The sequence below is a fragment of the Hydractinia symbiolongicarpus genome, chromosome 8, assembly GCF_029227915.1.
Source record: "Hydractinia symbiolongicarpus strain clone_291-10 chromosome 8, HSymV2.1, whole genome shotgun sequence".
Classification (NCBI taxonomy): Eukaryota; Metazoa; Cnidaria; class Hydrozoa; order Anthoathecata; family Hydractiniidae; genus Hydractinia; species Hydractinia symbiolongicarpus.
The window spans coordinates 14,725,497-14,749,688 of NC_079882.1; the positions used below are offsets into that span (position 1 = coordinate 14,725,497).

At 35.9% G+C, this 24,192-nt stretch overlaps 3 long non-coding RNA genes across 3 annotated transcripts; 1 reads left to right on the forward strand and 2 right to left on the reverse strand.

Annotated features, from left to right (window-relative positions):
* Positions 1 to 1,229: 1,229 nt before the first annotated feature.
* Positions 1,230 to 6,448, reverse strand: LOC130654833 (uncharacterized). Its single transcript, XR_008984504.1, has 2 exons — positions 6,376 to 6,448; positions 1,230 to 1,830 (listed from the first exon to the last, which is right to left on the reverse strand). It is a non-coding gene; the product is annotated as an uncharacterized LOC130654833 (long non-coding RNA).
* Positions 6,449 to 10,789: 4,341 nt separating this feature from the next.
* Positions 10,790 to 14,631, forward strand: LOC130654834 (uncharacterized). The gene is made up of 2 exons (XR_008984505.1): positions 10,790 to 10,994; positions 14,494 to 14,631. It is a non-coding gene; the product is annotated as an uncharacterized LOC130654834 (long non-coding RNA).
* Positions 14,632 to 21,255: 6,624 nt separating this feature from the next.
* Positions 21,256 to 23,334, reverse strand: LOC130654832 (uncharacterized). Its single transcript, XR_008984503.1, has 2 exons — positions 22,365 to 23,334; positions 21,256 to 22,167 (listed from the first exon to the last, which is right to left on the reverse strand). It is a non-coding gene; the product is annotated as an uncharacterized LOC130654832 (long non-coding RNA).
* Positions 23,335 to 24,192: the final 858 nt, after the last annotated feature.

Consider the following 24,192-nt stretch of genomic DNA (forward strand, 5'->3'; position numbering starts at 1 on the left):
ATACTTTGCGTCTACTGGAATAGTCCTTAATCGATATCGTCGCGATAATACGTTACTTTAGCATTTAATAGATTCTAAAATGTCTCACCGAAATAGCCTGGAATTGAGCTAATTACGATATTATGCTACTATTAAATAGAAATTATTGTATAACATCTGCTGAAATACGGGTTCCATTCAACTGAAATACGCATTTTAAGAATAGCACGGCCTTATTTAATTTTCCCGCCAGTGGAGCAAGGCAGGACAATGACCCACCGTTCTCGGTAGCAAAGCCTACAAAAAGTGCTAAAATGTAAAGGCTAAAATGTAGAGACTCTTTTTAGAGAATTACAGTTTACCTTGGGATGTTTTTTTCTTATATATCAGCATCTCATTTAAGCCTCTCAAGTCTTGTTTTATAGCAAAATTATATAAGTTCCAAACATGCCAAATCCAAGGTATTTCGGAAATTCGCGAATTATAACAGGATACTAGGTCTAGAATTTAATACTGGTGCCCAAATGTAGACGAAAACCTGTCCAGATAAGCAATAAATCTCTCAAAACTCCTTTTTAGATCTTCTTTTATGCTTCACTACCAAGAACAGTAAGTTAGGCAAAGTCAAACTTGCACCACTTACGAAAAAGATTAAGTATAGCTGCGCTAATTCCAAAAAGGCTAATAGCATGGAATCGAGGCTCTTAATATATTACGCTAATAATACGATAACATCTTCAAATATTGCTGACGTACACATCTTGTCGCACCACAAGTCAAAAATTTTTGCCATTTAAGTTCGGAAATCCCGTAAAACAGGAAATCTGAAGATCAAAACACTTATACTTTACAATTGCAGGTGAGTGTACCACCTAGTTTTTAAGCAGAACCGATTTTCAAATCGATGGTTTCCCTTGAATTTCGCCCTTATACTCGTCCTAGAAATTTCGCATCAGTTCCCTGGAAGATGATTCAGCCTTAAAAAATTCGTTTTGCTTAATCCACACACGCGACGCTTGAGAAACATTAAAAGTCGAAAACGCGCCGTGTTATTCAGCTATTTGGTTTGGCGTTGAGCCTCATATTTTGCCTAGAAAGGAATAACTATTTATATCCTCGTCAATTTCTTTCTCTATAACTTCCTAAACGAATACATTGAGGACTCAACACATTTGACGTTGTCGCATCTGGATTTACGCGTGCAAATTGTGCCAACCGAGTTGTGTCACAGAATCCCAGGTATAACAGAGTAAACAGACATAAATTTATTTAACGTCAATTAAAAGGATACAAATGGAAATGTCACCTCTTGTATGAAGTCATGTATAGGATTTGATAGAAGAGTACGACTACACTTGGCTAAATTGACGATATAAAAATAAATAGATCTAATAAAAATAATAAGACTTCAGGCTGTGAAGAAAATGAGTTCATACTTTCAGCTTCCTTTATACCGGAAGCACATCCCACAAATTTGCTCCAATGTAGGATACCGTCTGTAGACCATGTCGTGCGTTGCAATTAGGTCTACCTGTCAATTTACATAAATCTGTCATCCTATAATACAAGTAGCTGCATAAAAACAGGATTGCAAATGAGTTTTCGTACGTATTGTTGGTCCGACACTGTAGTTGACAAGCAAGAAGGCTTTTATGGAAAAAATATGCAACAATTTGGAAACTTTCTTCGTTTATTGAAAACAGTTTTCAATATGTCATAGTATTTGACGCCATTTTTTTCAAGTATAATTAATCTTGCTGCACGCTGACGTAACAATGGCAACATATTTTTAACAATTTCCAACGGTTCTACCAATTTCCATATGAACGGTTAAAACATTTGGAGGGTACACTAAAAAATGAAAAAAAAAATGCATAAGCAGACCTGCAAAATATGGATAATAAAACGTAAAAGTTCTAAACCTACATTTAATAATTTACATTCTATTTGATCTTATCGTATTTAAGTTGCTCCAGAGTGGCCACTTATTTCCAAAAAAATAAAGGAGCTTCCAAAAGTTCTCTGTCCTTTCTCCAGAAAAAATTCGTTTGACAAAAACAGAAATTTCAATAAGCAAAATAATAATAAGATCACAACTCACTCAGTGTTTGTTGTCACACATCTAAATGAACAAATACTGAGTGATGCAATTCTATCCTTTCAATCCATAATAATAATAAGATCACAACTCACTCAGTGTTTGTTGTCACATATCTAAATGAACAGATACTGAGTGATGCAATTCTATCCTTTCAATCCATAATAATAATAAGATCACAACTCACTCAGTATTTGGTGTCACATATCTAAATGAACAGATACTGAGTGATGCAATTCTATCCTTTCAATCCAAAATAATAATAAGGTCACAACTCACTCAGTATTTGGTGTCACATATCTAAATGAACAGATACTGAGTGATGCAATTCTATCCTTTCAATCCATAATAATAATAAGATCACAACTCACTCAGTATTTGGTGTCACATATCTATATGAACAAATACTGAGTGATGCAATTCTATCCTATCAATCCATAATAATAATAAGATCACAACTCACTCAGTATTTGGTGTCACATATCTATCTGAACAAATACTGAGTGATGCAATTCTATCCTATCAATCCAAAATAATAATAAGATCACAACTCACTCAGTATTTGGTGTCACATATCTAAATGAAAAAATACAGAGTGATGCAATTCTATCCTATCAATCGAAAATAATAATAAGATCACAACTCACTCAATATTTGGTGTCACATATCTATATGAACAAATACTGAGTGATGCAATTCTATCCTATCAATCCAAAATAATAATAAGATCACAACTCACTCAGTATTTGGTGTCACATATCTATAAGAACAAATACTGAGTGATGCAATTCTATCCTTTCAATCCATAATAATAATAAGATTACAACTCACTCAGTATTTGGTGTCACATATCTAAATGAACAGATACTGAGTGATGCAATTCTATCCTTTCAATCCAAAATAATAATAAGGTCACAACTCACTCAGTATTTGGTGTCACATATCTAAATGAACAGATACTGAGTGATGCAATTCTATCCTTTCAATCCATAATAATAATAAGATCACAACTCACTCAGTATTTGGTGTCACATATCTATATGAACAAATACTGAGTGATGCAATTCTATCCTATCAATCCATAATAATAATAAGATCACAACTCACTCAGTATTTGGTGTCACATATCTATCTGAACAAATACTGAGTGATGCAATTCTATCCTATCAATCCAAAATAATAATAAGATCACAACTCACTCAGTATTTGGTGTCACATATCTAAATGAACAAATACAGAGTGATGCAATTCTATCCTATCAATCGAAAATAATAATAAGATCACAACTCACTCAATATTTGGTGTCACATATCTATATGAACAAATACTGAGTGATGCAATTCTATCCTATCAATCCAAAATAATAATAAGATCACAACTCACTCAGTATTTGGTGTCACATATCTATAAGAACAAATACTGAGTGATGCAATTCTATCCTTTCAACCATAATAATAATAAGATCACAACTCACTCAGTATTTGGTGTCACATATCTAAATGAACAAATACTGAGTGATGCAATTCTATCCTATCAATCCATAATAATAATAAGATCACAACTCACTCAGTATTTGGTGTCACATATCTATAAGAACAAATAATGAGTGATGCAATTCTATCCTATCAATCCAAAATATTAATAAGATCACAACTCACTCAGTATTTGTTGTCACATATCTATCTGAACAAATACTGAGTGATGCAATTCTATCCTATCAACCCATAATAATAATAAGATCACAACTCACTCAGTATTTGGTGTCACATATCTATCTGAACAAATACTGAGTGATGCAATTCTATCCTATCAATCCAAAATATTAATAAGATCACAACTCACTCAGTATTTGTTGTCACATATCTATCTGAACAAATACTGAGTGATGCAATTCTATCCTATCAATCCAAAATAATAATAAGATCACAACTCACTCAGTATTTGGTGTCACATATCTATAAGAACAAATACTGAGTGATGCAATTCTATCCTTTCAATCCATAATAATAATAAGATCACAACTCACTCAGTATTTGGTGTCACATATCTATCTGAACAAATACTGAGTGATGCAATTCTATCCTATAAATCTAAAAGAATAATAATATCACAATTCACTCAGTATATCGTATAATTAATTGGATTAATCCAAAATAATAATAAGATTATAACAGGCTGAGGTCACTATAAAGTGTTTCATGGTAAATATATAAACGTCACAATATTTCGGAGAAGTCTTCCATTTACAAAAGTAAATGCTTTAATTATGAATCGTAATACCATCTATCTTGTGTCTTCTGAAGGTTGAAAAACAAATTTAACTGATTGAGAAAGGAAATATATAGCTACTGCTTTTTTTCTTTCAATTTTATCAGCTTTCCTTTAGAAGCCTAGATTACCAAAGCAGTCTCTGCTCTGTGAAATAATAGTTACCCGCCAAAAACAAAAATTAACAGTGGATTAATATTGCTCCAGATAATTATATACAAAAAAACCATACCTTTTTAGACTTTATTGGCTTTTACAACCAAGAAATAGAAAAATAGAGATGTGCCGTAATCTTTCGGTACACAAAGAAAGTATAGCTTAAGATCGCTGTATTGTGTTATATATAAAATATAGCAATTGAAACTAAATCGTGGTAAAAAATTATTGTCCGTTTATTATAAAAAACATAAATTTCAATAGCTTTCGTGATCGTTAGCGCTTTTTAGCTTGAATGTTACAAGAACAAAAGGCTTCATCATGTCTTATTGTTATGGTTCACGCATGATGATAACAATAGAAAACAATTTAGGATATTATAAGGGTATAGACACATATTCAGTATATTCATTATTTCTCAAAAATTATCTTTTTCTTCAAAATTATTTATTGAATATAAAAGCAAATTAAATTGTCTATAGGATATATAAATATAAAATTTGAATTTTTTCCCCGTCCGTTTTATTTTTTTTCTGCGTCATATTAATCAATCACTATAGCATTATCATAGCAACAATACTTTGTCACATTTTTTCAAAAAAGCGTGTCGTTTGTTTTTCCGTTTTAAAAATGTGAAAAAATGAATCTTTTGTGTTTTAACCTCACTTTTTCTTTAAATAATCAAAATATACATAAAATGTGACAAAGTTATTTGCAGCAGGAATCGATGAGCTCGTGTGCAAAGTGGAGGGGAGTTTTTGACATTTTACGTCATGTATACATCGTGAAAAACAAACATCTAAAATTCCTCGTAAAAGAGTTTTTTGCAACATGGCCTTTGCTACAATAGATATATATATATATATATATATATATATAACCTGTTAAAAAAAATCTGTTGTGCTGAATGTCAGTTGGTATAAAAAAACAAACAAACTTTCAAAACAAATTAAAATTAAACAGAATAAAAAAAAATGACTCTAGAACACGCTAGAAGAAAACTGATCAAGGAAAAGGTTTTCTTGCGACATTAAATCTACGAAAAAAGTTTAAAAAGTATGCTGAATAATATAGCTTGTTTAGATAATATCCACACCGTGATCATTAGAACTTGTAGAATGTTCAAAGTGAGATTCACACATAAAATTTTTTGTAAAAAAATTATATTTATACCCTCACAGTATCCTTAAGTTGATATGTAAACAAAAGATATGTGAAGGTTCTATGTGAAGTACTATTATGTAGATTTGAGTTTGTTATGCAAGGTTGAAAACTTTGCGTACACGTAAGAATACATTTAAGCGGTACTGTAACTTGTGTACACAAGACCCACCTATGATGGTTTCTACTGGTAACATGAAAGAATAAGTCTATAGTTACACTGATTAAGCACATTTTATGAAAAATTGTATGCTCAACAAAATGTATGCAGGCTTAAAGTAATCTATACACAGATAACAATGTTTCAGTCATCATTATATTGCCACAGAATAACTCTATAGCTAGCTCTAGTTAGTATTAAAGTATCATTTACTAGCCATATTGCTAGCTAGCTAGCTAGCTAGCTAGCTATATATTTCTCAAAGCATTCAGCCTACCCACTTCCAATTCCTAGCAAAACTCATCCAGCAGCTAGAGGTGAAAGCCAGAGGCACAGCTCAGCTAGCTGGATAACATAACATAAATATAAATTGCTTCCATTTACCAACGAGATAAAGAAACTTGTGGGCCACGAGATTAAAGAAATATATATATGAGCTAGCTCTAGCTAGCTAGGTGAAAAGACTTGACAGTGAACAGAAACAAATATATGTATGGCTTAGCTAAATAATATAAAAGTCCACATCAACTAATGACCTTCGTGTACTACTTACCAAAATAAATAAGCAGTAGCAGTTTATATAGCTGCTCAAGGTGCCATTTTAGAAATGTAAAAAATTACACGGCAGCCGGAAATGATGCAAATCTATCCGATAGCGATGCAAATCTATCCGATAGCGATGCAAATCTATCCGATAGCGATGCAAATCTATCCGGTAACGATGCAAGTCTATCCGAACGATGCAAATCTATCCGAAAAGTGATGCAAATCTATCCGAAAATGAAAAAGCATATTCTTATTATTATTATTATTATTATTATTATTATTATCATTATTAATTTTAATTATATATTTATTGATGTTTATATCATCTACGGTATCTACATCTCTTCATTATCAAGTGTATGATATGGAAATGGGTTACATTCCATGCAATTCCATAAACTTAGATTTAATTGCTTAATTTTATTTTTATTCAAAAACGCACATTGCAAATGAAGATGATGTTTACCTGCTCTACAGTAGATACTATTATTTTCAATAAATTTTATTATCTTATTACATTGATTACAGTTAACATCTGGTAACATTGATGGAAGTTTTAGACATGAGTTGAATGTCATGGATTTAATAGATGCTGTGGTTAACTCTATAAAAGGAAGGGTGTTAGTCACACAGATTTCACAAAACCAAGGATCGTTACTTTTAGATAATTTTTTTAATGCTAACTTACAGAGTTTCAGACAGTTTATATGAAGCCAGGTTTTACAACTATCACAAAAATAGAGTCAGACAGAACTAGCTGATCACAGACATGACAAACAAGATTTTCAATTGTTGCTGACATCATAGTTTGGTTGTGAAAAGAACTACATCAACAATAAAGTTAAACAAAAAGAAAGTCCAAGAGAGAGCAGTAGGGATTGTACTGTAAATCATTATATATGTTATATACCTGTTATTGTCCATTTCCATATTGCTGTTTTAGTTTTAAAATGGTATCTTTATCCTTTATCTGCACAGTGTTGGAAGGTTGAGCGAAAAACCAAAGCGTCAGCGATAAAATGTTTCAATAATAAAATATGCCACGAATAATCACAACGATGTCAGGTAAACAGGAACTTTTGTGTTTTTTTAATGGTCTGTTTGAACAAATGTTTGTGAATCAAAGGTTCAAAAAAAACGGATTTTGCGACATAAATTTGCTCAAGTTTATGGACATGTTTCTTGTTACCACGTTTTCAAGAAATTTGACTTGTCATCTAATATTTCGATAATGTTTCTTTTGCTATGGTTATCTTTTTCTCTTCCGGGCTCCCAACCCATTAAAATTAAATCCCCCACGAAAAATTTGAAAGTCAGTGTCTGATTAAATTGTATCTATCAATCTTTTTTCGTTTAACCACAAATTTATTCAACATAAATGTTTGCGATTTAGGTACCAACCTGATTTTTTGTTACATTCAATTTTGCAATTTTGGGCCTAATTCACAAACAATGTAGCAAACATTTCTGACGCATTCTATTACACAAGCCTCAATTTATGACCTTCAGGTAGTTGATTGTTCAGTTGCATCCATCATTTAAACCAGATAAAGATATGTGACTCATAAATATATATTTATGAGTGTTTAAATGCACACATATATAGATCTTCTTCTATAGCTAGCTCTAGTTAGTATTAAAGTATCATTTACTAGCCATATTGCTAGCTAGCTAGCTAGCTAGCTAGCTATATATTTCTCAAAGCATTCAGCCTACCCACTTCCAATTCCTAGCAAAACTCATCCAGCAGCTAGAGCTGAAAGCCAGAGGCACAGCTCAGCTAGCTGGATAACATAACATAAATATAAATTGCTTCCATTTACCAACGAGATAAAGAAACTTGTGGGCCACGAGATTAAAGAAATATATATATGAGCTAGCTCTAGCTAGCTAGGTGAAAAGACTTGACAGTGAACAGAAACAAATATATGTATGGCTTAGCTAAATAATATAAAAGTCCACATCAACTAATGACCTTCGTGTACTACTTACCAAAATAAATAAGCAGTAGCAGTTTATATAGCTGCTCAAGGTGCCATTTTAGAAATGTAAAAAATTACACGGCAGCCGGAAATGATGCAAATCTATCCGATAGCGATGCAAATCTATCCGATAGCGATGCAAATCTATCCGATAGCGATGCAAATCTATCCGGTACCGATGCAAGTCTATCCGAACGATGCAAATCTATCCGAAAAGTGATGCAAATCTATCCGAAAATGAAAAAGCATATTCTTATTATTATTATTATTATTATTATTATTATCATTATTAATTTTAATTATATATTTATTGATGTTTATATCATCTACGGTATCTACATCTCTTCATTATCAAGTGTATGATATGGAAATGGGTTACATTCCATGCAATTCCATAAACTTAGATTTAATTGCTTAATTTTATTTTTATTCAAAAACGCACATTGCAAATGAAGATGATGTTTACCTGCTCTACAGTAGATACTATTATTTTCAATAAATTTTATTATCTTATTACATTGATTACAGTTAACATCTGGTAACATTGATGGAAGTTTTAGACATGAGTTGAATGTCATGGATTTAATAGATGCTGTGGTTAACTCTATAAAAGGAAGGGTGTTAGTCACACAGATTTCACAAAACCAAGGATCGTTACTTTTAGATAATTTTTTTAATGCTAACTTACAGAGTTTCAGACAGTTTATATGAAGCCAGGTTTTACAACTATCACAAAAATAGAGTCAGACAGAACTAGCTGATCACAGACATGACAAACAAGATTTTCAATTGTTGCTGACATCATAGTTTGGTTGTGAAAAGAACTACATCAACAATAAAGTTAAACAAAAAGAAAGTCCAAGAGAGAGCAGTAGGGATTGTACTGTAAATCATTATATATGTTATATACCTGTTATTGTCCATTTCCATATTGCTGTTTTAGTTTTAAAATGGTATCTTTATCCTTTATCTGCACAGTGTTGGAAGGTTGAGCGAAAAACCAAAGCGGCAGCGATAAAATGTTTCAATAATAAAATATGCCACGAATAATCACAACGATGTCAGGTAAACAGGAACTTTTGTGTTTTTTTAATGGTCTGTTTGAACAAATGTTTGTGAATCAAAGGTTCAAAAAAAACGGATTTTGCGACATAAATTTGCTCAAGTTTATGGACATGTTTCTTGTTACCACGTTTTCAAGAAATTTGACTTGTCATCTAATATTTCGAATATGTTTCTTTTGCTATGGTTATCTTTTTCTCTTCCGGGCTCCCAACCCATTAAAATTAAATCCCCCACGAAAAATTTGAAAGTCAGTGTCTGATTAAATTGTATCTATCAATCTTTTTTCGTTTAACCACAAATTTATTCAACATAAATGTTTGCGATTTAGGTACCAACCTGATTTTTTGTTACATTCAATTTTGCAATTTTGGGCCTAATTCACAAACAATGTAGCAAACATTTCTGACGCATTCTATTACACAAGCCTTAATTTATGACCTTCAGGTAGTTGATTGTTCAGTTGCATCCATCATTTAAACCAGATAAAGATATGTGACTCATAAATATATATTTATGAGTGTTTAAATGCACACATATATAGATCTTCTTCCTACAGTACTCTGGTTTGTATTTCCCATAGTTAGTTTACCATTTACCTATGTGCCTTTCTGGTCAGCAGTGTATTTTGGTCAGCAGTCTGGCTAGTATTTAAGCCGCAGTTGCCTCATGGTTTTCCTTTTCAGTTCTAGCAGTTTTTCTTACGCCTATGTCTGCTGCTTATTAATCCACTTAATCTAATCAATCATTTTGCAATCAAACCAATCTTTGGCTAATTAAACATGAATTTATCACCTCTATGAATACTGTTATATTTTATCTCGGCTACTCAAACGCCAGATGGCTCAGAAGATGAAGATTCAACTTCACAAACCTTCCAATCATCTGCAATGTCTGTCGCTCTTGAGGAATCGTCCACACTCAAAAAGAAACGTATCCCAAAATGTCCTGGCGGCAAGGAACTTCTGGCTCTACACGACTTTGGTATTCCCAGTCGTCACTGTCCAGGTCGTCGTTCTAGCGCTACCAAAACTGTCACATCAGCTGCTTCGACACTTTCCTCAACTATCGCTAATAATCCAATGTCTTCAATCCAAAGATCTTCGCCTCTGCAGTCCCACCTGGCCAACTCAACAAATCTTCTTTGTCGTCTCAGCTAGCTGCTCTTCGAAATCAGCTGGCTGTCTTAGAACAGGAAGAGCTATCCCTAAGGGAAAGTTACAAACAGAAGAGCAACACCTTCTCAATCAGATTGCTGCTTGACAATCAGAATTAGCTAGGCTTCGTTCAGCTTCTTCCAGAAATGCCCGCCCAGCACAAATTTTAAGCACTTCCCCGTTGCAGCAAACTGTAAATCCAACCAATCGTGTTCAAGACAATCTCCGCCCTTCACCTCTTGACGTGCAACTGCCATCTTGTTTTGCTTCCTTGCTTGCTCCGCAACAGTCCGCCAATTTGTTGACCAATCGCGCTGTCTCGTCACAACAACAAACACGCTCCCTATCGGATGTTTTTCGCCAGCAAGAAGACCGTAGTTCAGAATTGTTTCTGCGCCCTGCACTTTGTTCCAACACTGGAAATGGTAAGCCCCTTTGTATTGTCGATTTTGTGTCTCGTCTTCGTCCTGTGGAGCAGGAGAAAGTTATTTCTAATGATCCTGGTTCGCAAACTACGCTAATGTTGGCCATTGGTAATAAGAAGACAAGACTGGAATCTCTTTCCATGGAACAATATAACATAGCTAATTTGAGAATTTTTTATGAATTATTGTCTTCTGCCAGATTGCCAACCTTGTCCGATTTACGTGACTATTTGTCTTATTCCATTAAGATTTTAGAGTTGGCTGGAAAGTGCACCTGGGAGTCTGTGTTAAAGTATGACGATGAATATCGAATTCTTCAGCACACTTATGGCTATCATGGAGCTTTGACAATAGCCATTTGCATGAAGTGATGCTTATACCTCGTTGGGCCTCCCGTCCTGTCTCTAACCCTTCCAGTACCTTAAGTAAGGGAAATTCAGGTTCACCTGCCTCAGGATCGTCTTCAGGGTTTCCTACACATATACTTCTTCCGGTGTGGAGATATGTCGTAATTTTAACCGCCAAAAAGGTTGCCAGAAAACAGAATGTAAATTCACCCACGTCTGCAACCGCAAAATTGGTAGTCAGGCTTGTGGCAAACCTCATTTTGGACAAAACCACAATTCTCACAATTAACTACCCTCAGAATTTCGCACTCCTCTTAATGTTGACTTATGGACCAATGAACTGGCTGAAGACCCAGATCGTGACTTCCTCCTAAATGGAATTCACTGTGGTTTTCAGCTTCTTCCTAAGGACTCTGATTTATTGCCTGCCGAAATGAATAACTACTTTTCTGTTACCAGTCCTACAGCTCATATGAAAGTAGAAGCTACTCTGCTGGATGAACTTAAAACTGGTAACTATATTCTTACTCAATGTAAACCTACCATTGTCAGTGCTCTTGGGGCTGTCCCCAAACCTGACTCTGACGAGTTACGCATTATACATGACTGTTCCATGCCAGTTGGAAAGGGTGTCAATACGTACATTGATATTGAAAAACAAAAATTTCAAACTATCGATGATGCCTGTGCTATGATCAAACAGGGATATTTTATGGCCAAGGTTGATCTACGCCATGCATATCGGTCAGTACCTGTGCTTTGTCTAAATAGGCGGTTTTCTGGAAGCACTCGATACTCATATCTTGTCGATACTTGACTTCCTTTTGGAGGTTGAAGTGCTCCTGGAATATTTCATCGCCTTACACAATCTGTTCGTCGTATGATGCTAAGACGAGGTTTTCCTCTCGTTATTGTCTACCTAGATAATTTTCTTGTTATTGGCCGAACACAGACTGAATGTTATGAGGCCTATAACACACTCTGTAAATTACTTGTTGCACTAGGGTTTCAGCTTAGCCCTGCTAAGTTGGTTCCTCTATGCCAGCAACTTACTTTTCTTGGAATTCTGCTTGACACTGTGTCACTTACCCTTTCTCTTCCACCTGCTAAACTGGATGCATTGAGGGAAGTAGTGTCACATTTTTTAACCAAGCAGAGAGCCTCTAAGAAAGAGTTGCAACGTCTTGCTGGTCGCCTAAATTGGGCTTGTAAAGTCGTGTATGGTGGTAGAACGTTCTTGAGACGTGTCCTGGATCTGATGAACACCTTGTCTTCCTCTGCCTCGAAGTGTCGCTTGACGCTCGAATTTCACAGGGATATAGCTTGGTGGGATCAGTTCTTGGGTGTTTTTAATGGACAATGCGATTTCTATGACCAAAGACCTATTACCAGTCTGCAAACTGATGCTTGCTCTGACGCTGTTGGTGCCTTTTTTGAGGGTGATTGGTTCTATTCTCATCTATGGGTAGACCATTCCGCTCTTGCCTCTTTGCATATTAATTTTAAGGAAGCCCTGTGTGTAGTTCTTTCTGCTATTCGCTGGTCTCCCACTTGGCAGAACAAAACTATCCATGTCTTCTGCGATAATACTGCTGCTGTTGCTATGCTTAATAAAGGAACTACCCATCACCCTGTTATGATGGACTATTTACGTCAGTTGTTTTGGTTATCGGCTACCTTCAATTTTCGTTTGAAGGCTTTCCATGTAGCTGGTGCTCATAATATCTTGCTGACGACATATCACGTCTTCATTCAAGACAACAGTTATTATCATTTTTGCACTTTTTGCAGCTCAACTCACTGACTTCAGTCTGTGATATGGTTGCCATTAATCATATGTCTGCCTATTCTTATTATTTTCTCATTGGTAAGTATACCATCTGTGGTAGCTAATTTTTGTATTCTCCTTCCTCTAGAGTTGCCACCTTTCGTTTCGGAGTTGATGCACGACGTTGTCCTTTTTCGGCAGGCCACCTATGCTGAGAATACAAAAAAGAGCTATCGCACGCATCGCAAGGCTTATGAATGTCTTTGTAGCCAGATGTCTTCGCCACTTGTGCCTGCCTCCACAGATTTTTTATGCCTATATATTGCCCATCTGGCTAGGTTTTTACTACCACAATCAGTTTGTATGTATCTAAATTTTGTTGGCCTTCTACATCTTGAGATGGGATATGCTAATCCTCTAACCAACAATTGGACACTATCCACAGTTTTAAAAGGTATGAAGCGTATGCTTGGTGTTCCGGCCAAGCCACGTCTTCCTATTACCACTGCTCTTCTTTTTGGTATTCGTTCTCGCCTTAACCTAAATTGTAGCTTTCATGCTTCATTTTGGGCTGTTTGTTTAGTTTCATTTTTTGGTCTGTTCCGTAAGTCACATTTATTGCCGGCATCTTCTACGATATTTAATCCGCTCAAACAATTAGTTCGGTCTGATTTTGCTTTTCATGATGACCATATTCTCGTTCTAGTTAGATGGAGTAAGACCATCCAACTGGGACAGCGCACAATTACTGTTCCACTGGTGGCTATTCCTTCTTCTCCTCTTTGTCCAGTTCGGGCTATTTTGCATGCTCTCTCTCACTCCAGGTGTTCTGCCTGATGCTCAAGCCTTTTGTTGGCGCAAATCCTCGATGCTACCCAACACTATATTGACATATCGGACTTTCATGTCCGTTATGAAAAAAGTGTTGACAGAGTTAGGGTTATCCTTATTGGGGGACTGGAAATCTGATAGTATGTTTCTTTACCTTCACATGCCCCTTGCTCAGCGGTTTTCTGCCCAACGACTTATGGCATCACACCTTGCATGACATATTTTATTTTATTTTATTTTCTGCTACTACTTTGGATTTGGAGTCTATGTTTTCAAATATTTTACGTTGTGAGCTATGCTAATGTATATATATTTTTTGTTAACGCTTATTAATATTATATAGAGATGTGTTATTACCTTGGCTTTGTTGTTGCTTATATTATATATGTGTTCTACTTTCATTTCATGCTTGTATATATTTTCAGCTATTACTATATACAATTGTTTTGTAACTTTTGTCCTATCTACAGCAATAGAACTGTAATCTACAATGATGAGTTTTTATGTGTGAGTTTAAATACCTGGTAATTTTTCTTAGTATATTTATTTTTAGGTATGCAAAAATGTTTTTGACGTTATTAAATAAGACTCAAAAGATTCTGTGAAATGAATGGAAATCATCCAGCAACTATATATTGTTTATTTGTTGCATTGATGGAATGTAATTGTATCCCTCTGGAATATTGGTAAGTCGTCCACGTATTACTTCCTGAATATAAAGGAGATATAGTATTCAACATGTGTTAGACCTATGTACCTTCCCAAGCCTTGTGGAGATAATGATGTGCTATTCTCCATAAAGCACAAGTGTAGTAGCCTGTAGTAGAGCGTTGTAGAATGTATTTCTCTGTAGTAAAGCGTATTTATCTGTAGTAGAGTGTAGTAGCCTGTAGTAGAGTGTAGTAGCGTGTAGTAGCGCGTAGTAGAATGTATTTCTCTGTGGTAAAGCGTATTTCTCTGTAGTAGAGTGTAGTAGCGTGTAGTAGAGCGTAGTAGCGTGTAGTAGAGCGTAGTAGAATGTATTTCTCTGTAGTAAAGCGTATTTCTCTGTAGTAGAGTGTAGTAGCCTGTAGTAGCTTGTAGTAGAGTTTAGTAGCGTGTAGTAGAGCGTAGTAGAATGTATTTCTCTGTAGTAAAGCGTATTTCTCTGTAGTAGAGTGTAGTAGCGTGTAGTAGAGCGTAGTAGCGTGTAGTAGAGCGTAGTAGAATGTATTTCTCTGTAGTAAAGCGTATTTCTCTGTAGTAGAGTGTAGTAGCCTGTAGTAGCCTGTAGTAGAGTGTAGTAGCGTGTAGTAGAGCGTAGTAGAATGTATTTCTCTGTAGTAAAGCGTATTTCTCTGTAGTAGAGTGTAGTAGCGTGTAGTAGAGCGTAGTAGCGTGTAGTAGAACGTAGTAGAATGTATTTCTCTGTAGTAAAGCGTATTTCTCTGTAGTAGAGTGTAGTAGCCTGTAGTAGCTTGTAGTAGAGTGTAGTAGCCTGTAGTAGAGCGTAGTAGAATGTATTTCTCTGTAGTAAAGCGTATTTCTCTGTAGTAGAGTGTAGTAGCATGTAGTAGCTTGTAGTAGAGTGTAGTAGCGTGTAGTATAGCGTAGTAGAATGTATTTCTCTGTAGTAAAGCGTATTTCTCTGTAGTAGAGTGTAGTAGCATGTAGTAGAGTGTAGTAGCCTGTAGTAGCCTGTAGTAGAGTGTAGTAGCGCGTAGTAGAGCGTAGTAGAATGTATTTCTCTGTAGTAAAGCGTATTTCTCTGTAGTAGAGTGTAGTAGCGTGTAGTAGAGCGTAGTAGCGTGTAGTAGAGCGTAGTAGAATGTATTTCTCTGTAGCAAAGCGTATTTCTCTGTAGTAGAGTGTAGTAGCCTGTAGTAGCTTGTAGTAGAGTGTAGTAGCGTGTAGTAGAGCGTAGTAGAATGTATTTCTCTGTAGTAAAGCGTATTTCTCTGTAGTAGAGTGTAGTAGCGTGTAGAAGAGCGTAGTAGCGTGTAGTAGAGCGTAGTAGAATGTATTTCTCTGTAGTAAAGCGTATTTCTCTGTAGTAGAGTGTAGTAGCCTGTAGTAGCTTGTAGTAGAGTGTAGTAGCGTGTAGTAGAGCGTAGTAGAATGTATTTCTCTGTAGTAAAGCGTATTTCTCTGTAGTAGAGTGTAGTAAGCCTGTAGTAGCTTGTAGTAGAGTGTAGTAGCGTGTAGTAGAGCGTAGTAGAATGTAGTAGAATGTATTTCTCTGTAGTAAAGCGTATTTCTCTGTAGTAGAGTGTAGTAGCCTGTAGTAGCTTGTAGTAGAGTGTAGTAGCGTGTAGTAGAGCGTAGTAGAATGTATTTCTCTGTAGTAAAGCGTATTTCTCTGTAGTAGAGTGTAGTAGTGTGTAGTAGAGCGTAGTAGCGTGTAGTAGAGCGTAGTAGAATGTATTTCTCTGTAGTAAAGCGTATTTCTCTGTAGTAGAGTGTAGTAGCCTGTAGTAGCTTGTAGTAGAGTGTAGTAGCGTGTAGTAGAGCGTAGTAGAATGTATTTCTCTGTAGTAAAGCGTATTTCTCTGTAGTAGAGTGTAGTAGTGTGTAGTAGAGCGTAGTAGCGTGTAGTAGAGCGTAGTAGAATGTATTTCTCTGTAGTAAAGCGTATTTCTCTGTAGTAGAGTGTAGTAGCCTGTAGTAGCCTGTAGTAGAGTGTAGTAGCGTGTAGTAGAGCGTAGTAGAATGTATTTCTCTGTAGTAAAGCGTATTTCTCTGTAGTAGAGTGTAGTAGCGTGTAGTAGAGCGTAGTAGAATGTATTTCTCTGTAGTAAAGCGTATTTCTCTGTAGTAGAGTGTAGTAAGCCTGTAGTAGCTTGTAGTAGAGTGTAGTAGCGTGTAGTAGAGCGTAGTAGAATGTAGTAGAATGTATTTCTCTGTAGTAAAGCGTATTTCTCTGTAGTAGAGTGTAGTAGCCTGTAGTAGCTTGTAGTAGAGTGTAGTAGCGTGTAGTAGAGCGTAGTAGAATGTATTTCTCTGTAGTAAAGCGTATTTCTCTGTAGTAGAGTGTAGTAGTGTGTAGTAGAGCGTAGTAGCGTGTAGTAGAGCGTAGTAGAATGTATTTCTCTGTAGTAAAGCGTATTTCTCTGTAGTAGAGTGTAGTAGCCTGTAGTAGCTTGTAGTAGAGTGTAGTAGCGTGTAGTAGAGCGTAGTAGAATGTATTTCTCTGTAGTAAAGCGTATTTCTCTGTAGTAGAGTGTAGTAGTGTGTAGTAGAGCGTAGTAGCGTGTAGTAGAGCGTAGTAGAATGTATTTCTCTGTAGTAAAGCGTATTTCTCTGTAGTAGAGTGTAGTAGCCTGTAGTAGCCTGTAGTAGAGTGTAGTAGCGTGTAGTAGAGCGTAGTAGAATGTATTTCTCTGTAGTAAAGCGTATTTCTCTGTAGTAGAGTGTAGTAGCGTGTAGTAGAGCGTAGTAGAATGTATTTCTCTGTAGTAAAGCGTATTTCTCTGTAGTAGAGTGTAGTAGTGTGTAGTAGAGCGTAGTAGCGTGTAGTAGAGCGTAGTAGAATGTATTTCTCTGTAGTAAAGCGTATTTATCTGTAGTAGAGTGTAGTAGCCTGTAGTAGCCTGTAGTAGAGTGTAGTAGCGTGTAGTAGAGCGTAGTAGAATGTATTTCTCTGTAGTAAAGCGTATTTCTCTGTAGTAGAGTGTAGTAGCGTGTAGTAGAGCGTAGTAGAATGTATTTCTCTGTAGTAAAGCGTATTTCTCTGTAGTAGAGTGTAGTAGCATGTAGTAGCTTGTAGTAGAGTGTAGTAGCGTGTAGTAGAGCGTAGTAGAATGTATTTCTCTGTAGTAAAGCGTATTTCTCTGTAGTAGAGTGTAGTAGCTTGTAGTAGAGTGTAGTAGCGTGTAGTAGCGTGTAGTAGAGCGTAGTAGCGTGTATTAGAGCGTAGTAGAATGTATTTCTCTGTAGTAAAGCGTATTTCTCTGTAGTAGAGTGTAGTAGCCTGTAGTAGCCTGTAGTAGAGTGTAGTAGCGCGTAGTAGAGCGTAGTAGAATGTATTTCTCTGTAGTAAAGCGTATTTCTCTGTAGTAGAGTGTAGTAGCGTGTAGTAGAGCGTAGTAGAATGTATTTCTCTGTAGTAAAGCGTATTTCTCTGTAGTAGAGTGTAGTAGCATGTAGTAGCTTGTAGTAGAGTGTAGTAGCGTGTAGTAGCCTGTAGTAGAGTGTAGTAGCGTGTAGTAGAGCGTAGTAGAATGTATTTCTCTGTAGTAAAGCGTATTTCTCTGTAGTAGAGTGTAGTAGCGTGTAGTAGAGCGTAGTAGCGTGTATTAGAGCGTAGTAGAATGTATTTCTCTGTAGTAAAGCGTATTTCTCTGTAGTAGAGTGTAGTAGCCTGTAGTAGCTTGTAGTAGAGTGTAGTAGCGTGTAGTAGCTTGTAGTAGAGTGTAGTAGCTTGTAGTAGAGCGTAGTAGAATGTATTTCTCTGTAGTAAAGCGTATTTCTCTGTAGTAGAGTGTAGTAGCATGTAGTAGCTTGTAGTAGAGTGTAGTAGCCTGTAGTAGCCTGTAGTAGAGTGTAGTAGCGCGTAGTAGAGCGTAGTAGAATGTATTTCTCTGTAGTAAAGCGTATTTCTCTGTAGTAGAGTGTAGTAGCCTGTAGTAGCTTGTAGTAGAGTGTAGTAGCGTGTAGTAGCTTGTAGTAGAGTGTAGTAGCTTGTAGTAGAGTGTAGTAGAGCGTATTTCTCTGTAATAGAGCGTATTTCTCTGTAGTATAGCGTATTTCTCTGTAGTAGAGTGTAGTAGCGTGTAGTAGAGCGTAGTAGCGTGTATTAGAGCGTAGTAGAATGTATTTCTCTGTAGTAAAGCGTATTTCTCTGTAGTAGAGTGTAGTAGCCTGTAGTAGCCTGTAGTAGAGTGTAGTAGCGCGTAGTAGAGCGTAGTAGAATGTATTTCTCTGTAGTAAAGCGTATTTCTCTGTAGTAGAGTGTAGTAGCGTGTAGTAGAGCGTAGTAGAGCGTATTTCTCTGTAGTAGAATGTAGTAGAATGTATTTCTCCGTAATAGAGCGTATTTCTCTGTAGTATAGCGTATTTCTCTGTAGTAGAGTGTAGTAGCCTGTAGTAGAGCGTAGTAGCTTGTAGTAGAGTGTAGTAGGTTGTAGTAGAGTGTAGTAGCTTGTAGTAGAGTGTAGTAGCCTGTTAAGAAGCGCAGGGGTTTACAGCAGTTAAGCTTCATACAAATAGTTTCAAAAAATATTTTAACTTTTCAGTTAAATTGAACTGGGGAAAACGGCGTTCAAGTGACTACCATCGCCATGATGGTCTCGCACTATATACAAACGAAAAATTATCTGGACATCTTCCCACAAAAGATTCTTATCAGTACATCAATTGTAGTTGGTAGATAAACAAGCCATGATGGCCGATTTGCCAGTGGTCATCATAATATCAGAGACAAAGAAACAAATTTAGCAGACACGCCTAAATATTCATTTTCAATTTCACATCTTGTGTTTTACTGCGCTTACCCAACGAGACATGATCAGTTTGTTTGAGTCTAACAGAATACATCACAAGCAATGTATGTTCCAAATACCATTAGTAAAGGCGAGTGATCAGTATTATTGTTTCCGTTTCCTTGATAAAAATTTAGAAAAAAGCTCCTGTTTTAGAAGCAATCCATACATCTCAGATTCAGTTGTTTCGGTGGATTGGGCCATTGTTAAGCATTCAGGAAAAAGCTCCTATTTCTAGAAGCTATCCATATATCACAGATGCGGTTATTTCGGTAAATTGAGCCATTGATAAACATTCAGGAAAAAGATCCTGTTTCTAGAAGCAATCCGTACATAATAGAATTACTTGTTTTGGTGAGCTAGGCCATTGATAAAAATTCAGGAAAATGGTCATGTTTCTAGAAGCAATCTATACATAACAGGTTCAGTTGTTTTGGTGAATTGGGCCTTTCATAACCTTTTAGATAATACTTTTTGACATTCAATTTTGGCCGGAATATAAAATTTCAGAACAAAAGTTACCGAATTTGGCGCTTGTCTATGATAATATCAGTTAAACGCTCCATGTTTCTCTTGTTTCGTTCAATTTTGACAATATAAAACGAAATTTTAGACCACAAATCACCGAAGTCGGCACTTGTCTATGCCATTATCAATTAAGCGCTCCATGTTTCTCTCGTTTCGCTTAATTTTGGCCGGAAAATGAAATGTGTCTAAGGTATTGTCACATATACGAACTCTACTTGTCTTGTTTCGATGAATTAAGACCTGAATACTTTTGTATATGCCGATTATCTCTTGGTTGAAAGAAACCTTTTTTTATTTCACAACATTAAAACTTGTTAACGTATACCGGAACAAAGTTTTCGGCAAATATGTATCACGCCGTCTTTGCTAAGGATTAATCTGTTATGCTTTCGAATATAGAAGAATCCGTTTTTTGTGAAACAATTGTTAATATATATTGAACGATTGTAGTTTATAGTTGTAAAGTCTTGATGAAATCTAGTGGTGTTTGTGTATTTTACAGACTAAAAGCTACTTTCTAAAAATATGCTCATGCACTACGAAAGTCAAAACAATTAGCATCCGTGGCATCACAGAATGTTTCACAAAAAGATACTTCTTTATGAATTGCTTTTTGTTAATATAGGAAGTTTTTTATATGATTACTTCAAAAATAATATGATCAAGCTTGTGGTCATCCTTTTTAATATATTACATAGGGAATGATATTGAGACATTCACTTTCCGTTTGATAGCCCATTGTGATTGATTTCAATTTATTTCCACAAATGAGTATGTATAATACAGTGTCACGTATGAGGTGTGCTAGTTTTACGTATATTATACGTCTTGTATTATTCTAAGAAGCAATTAACTACTTGTTAAAAAGGGAAAAATATATATTCTACAAATAGTTGAAATATAGTATAGAGCTATTAGTTTTTCTCTTCTTGATTAAAGTAGAATAAAAAGTCCTTGCAGGCTAAAAGATTTCGGAACAAATTCAATTTATTTCATTCCCTTTATAGTTCAGAAACATACTTTAATGACTTGACACAAGTTAATAATATAAATTGACTAGTCGTTAATTTGTCGCCCGTCCTTTATATTTACCTGTCGCAGCAAAGTGGATAAAAATATATCGCATTTGATATTCGTGTTTCCGCAACATCATTTTCTAACTCAGCGGGGGGTCCGCGCAGAGACAGACAGACGACGGCTATTATTATAGAGACTAGTCGTTAGCCCGTGGAAAAATCCACGGGGTCGTCCGTCCTTCAAATTAACCCGTTGCAACAAAGTGGACAGAAATATATCGCATTTGGTATTGATGCGCATTTTAAAAATTCGTGTTTCCGTTACGGGACACGGCTTTCGCGGACACACAGACAGACAGACGACGGCTATTATTAAAGAGATTACAAACAATAGAACATACTGTGTGAAATGAGTGAGAAGGATAAGAAGGAAAACGAAGGAGGAAAAAGCCCGTTTAAACAAGATTTCGGATACGATACGAAATCTTGAAAAAATATGTAATCCCGGAAAAGAGCTATGGTAGTTCAAATAATAAATACAGACGATAACAGCTACATTATTCCGGGTCACTGTCTGAGCCGGACAGGGAAACATGCCTCTCTTCAGGATTAACCTTTTCGCCATTGGTAAGCACTGAAATATAAAAAAATGTCATAGAAAAGCATTTGAGAAACCATATCTAATCCTAAGTTTTAAAACTGCAAGCGCTGTTGTTAAGATATCCCAATCAGAAGCACACAATAAAGAAGAATCCTGAACATTTGACAAAACCAAAAAAAAATAAATATAAATATAAACTAGCACAATTAGGCAAAAGAAGCATTCAGCATACCTCATTCGCATAAAAGTTGAAGCTATTGACATCTATCTCATTTTCCAATTATACTGTAAAAAAGCCAGTAGCTAGACATTTCTTTTTTGAGTATGCCGACTTCTTCTTCGCATCTTTTCAACAACTCATTTTCGTTGTCGCCACTATTTTTTAAACCCTACAGTACCTCAACCCGAATGTTTTCACAATGAGTGTAAAATCATGATATATGAAGTGTCAAGAAATGTAACAACAATTCTACTTACCATCAATCTCTGTATTTTCCATCCACGGGAAATCAAAATCACTGTCTTCGCCAGACTTCTCCTCAACACGAGGTACACCAATGTCCCCGCAATGGTGTTATAACATTTCATGAAGTCTTTATCAACGTCTCCACAGATTTACATACCTTAAGGGAACTTATTTTGGCGGGAACTAATTTTGGCGGATTTGGCGGATTGGGGCAAAATCCGCCAAAATTAGTTCCCGCCAAAATTAAATATTTTACTCACCCGCCAAAATTAGTTCCCGCCAAAATTAAATTTTTTTTAGATTTCCTTCGTCCGCCAAAATTAGTTCCCGCCAAAATAAGTTCCCTTAAGGTACTATGTAATTCAATCCTTCTTTTATTATCTGCCTTCTTTGTTTCTTGTTTGTCCTTATATGCATTGCTTCTGCCCATGAAATAAGGTGTCGTTGTCCTTTTCGCTTGCTGTTGTTATTTTCAAGTTTTTCACGGAGCAACTTTTCCATTTTGCTAGCAGGATAATTCTTTGTTGAGATCCACTCTAGATCTTTTGCATGAAACAAGAAGATATATTCAGATGTTGAATATATCTTACCTACTTTAATCATAGAAACTTTGATTGAATTGAATTGAAGAACACTTTCGAAAAGTGAATTTAAATTTCATGAAATAGATTTTCGCCATGGAACCATTGTGTGATTGTTTTTTGAAGAGTACATACACATTTTCAATGTGTTTATTGAAATTTCAATACGTTCTTGTTTCAATTATTCCTTTTGAAATTTACTATATTGATCAGGAAGGAACCATTTTTAGCTCGAAATATACTTGCTCTGCACTTCACTCACAAGTTACCTAGTGTACCTAGTGTAGATAAACAACCACCTCCAATTTACATTCGCTCAGCGGTCATTTTTTTAAATAATGGAACAATATTCAGCAACCTTTCCCAACAAACTATCTCATGCTGATTACGTAAGTCTCAAATGATTTTCCATTATAGAATACTTCATAGAATGTTATTAAACAATTGATATTTTATACTCTTAGCCTTTTACTTTGTGCAAATTTAGTACTATACTGTGAGTTCTTGTGTTATGGTAGTTATCCTTTTTAAACAATTTAGTTTTTTGCGGTTGTCTATACCATGGCAAACAACTCTGTTTGTGAGTGACCACGGTAAAATACACAGTATGGATTGGTGGCCCCCTAACTCACCGCTGGAGGCAAGAAAGAAGGTAAGATAACTCTTGTACGCGCCTAACTGACTGGCCATCTCCAAAAGCCACCCCCACCTCTCCCCCTCCTAGCTAATGACGGCAGTTTATTGTTTTCCACTCTCATATTAGAATCTTGATTACCTGTAAATAAACATTACCTACGTCCCCTAAACGACTATCGTGCAGAGAAACGCACAGTTCTGTGAAAAAACGAGTCTGTCTAGCCACAAATTTAGCCAGGAGACCCAGCGTTTTCCCTTCAAACCGCCTTTACGATCAATTTTTTCTTTCTCTATCAAAGAAAGCTTAAATAACTAGGCTAGTCATAAAGTATGATATGAAATGTTATGGAAGGTTGAGCTGGGTATCCTGGCTACAGACTCAGCCTAGTGTAAGTGGCGGCTTCTCAAGTTTGTAGATACCTGATGATGACGTTAATAAATAAATCTTAGTGTTATATTTCCTTGTTTGAAACAGGGAAGAGGATGGGGAACAAGGATGCAGTAGTCCGTAAACCGCGGAGCGCCCTGCAGTGCAGCGGATAGACGCAGCAGCGATGCACTCCGTCCTGACATAGTCACCAGGTCTCTATATTATATGGATTCTCGGATTTCCTGAAAAAATCATCAATATATCCATTTTTCATACATATGGTCAATATGTCAATATTTAGAAGCCCGTTCATTGCAGTGCATATGGACATAATATCAATTCTACATTATCGATATATTGTCCGTTTTTTATAGTGAGTATGTTGTAAAAACAAAGCCCTTAGAAGTCAAAAATGTCATAAGGAGAACATTTTAAACCTTGTCAAAACCCAACAACTTTACTATTCAAATCTGGCTGCTCAAATCTTCGTTGTCGAACCATTAAAAAGCAATGTAAAGAGCCTTAACTTTTGATTAATCACGGTAGAAAAATTCGAAGAGCTTAAATTTCTGATTTGTTTCCATTTTAAAAAAGC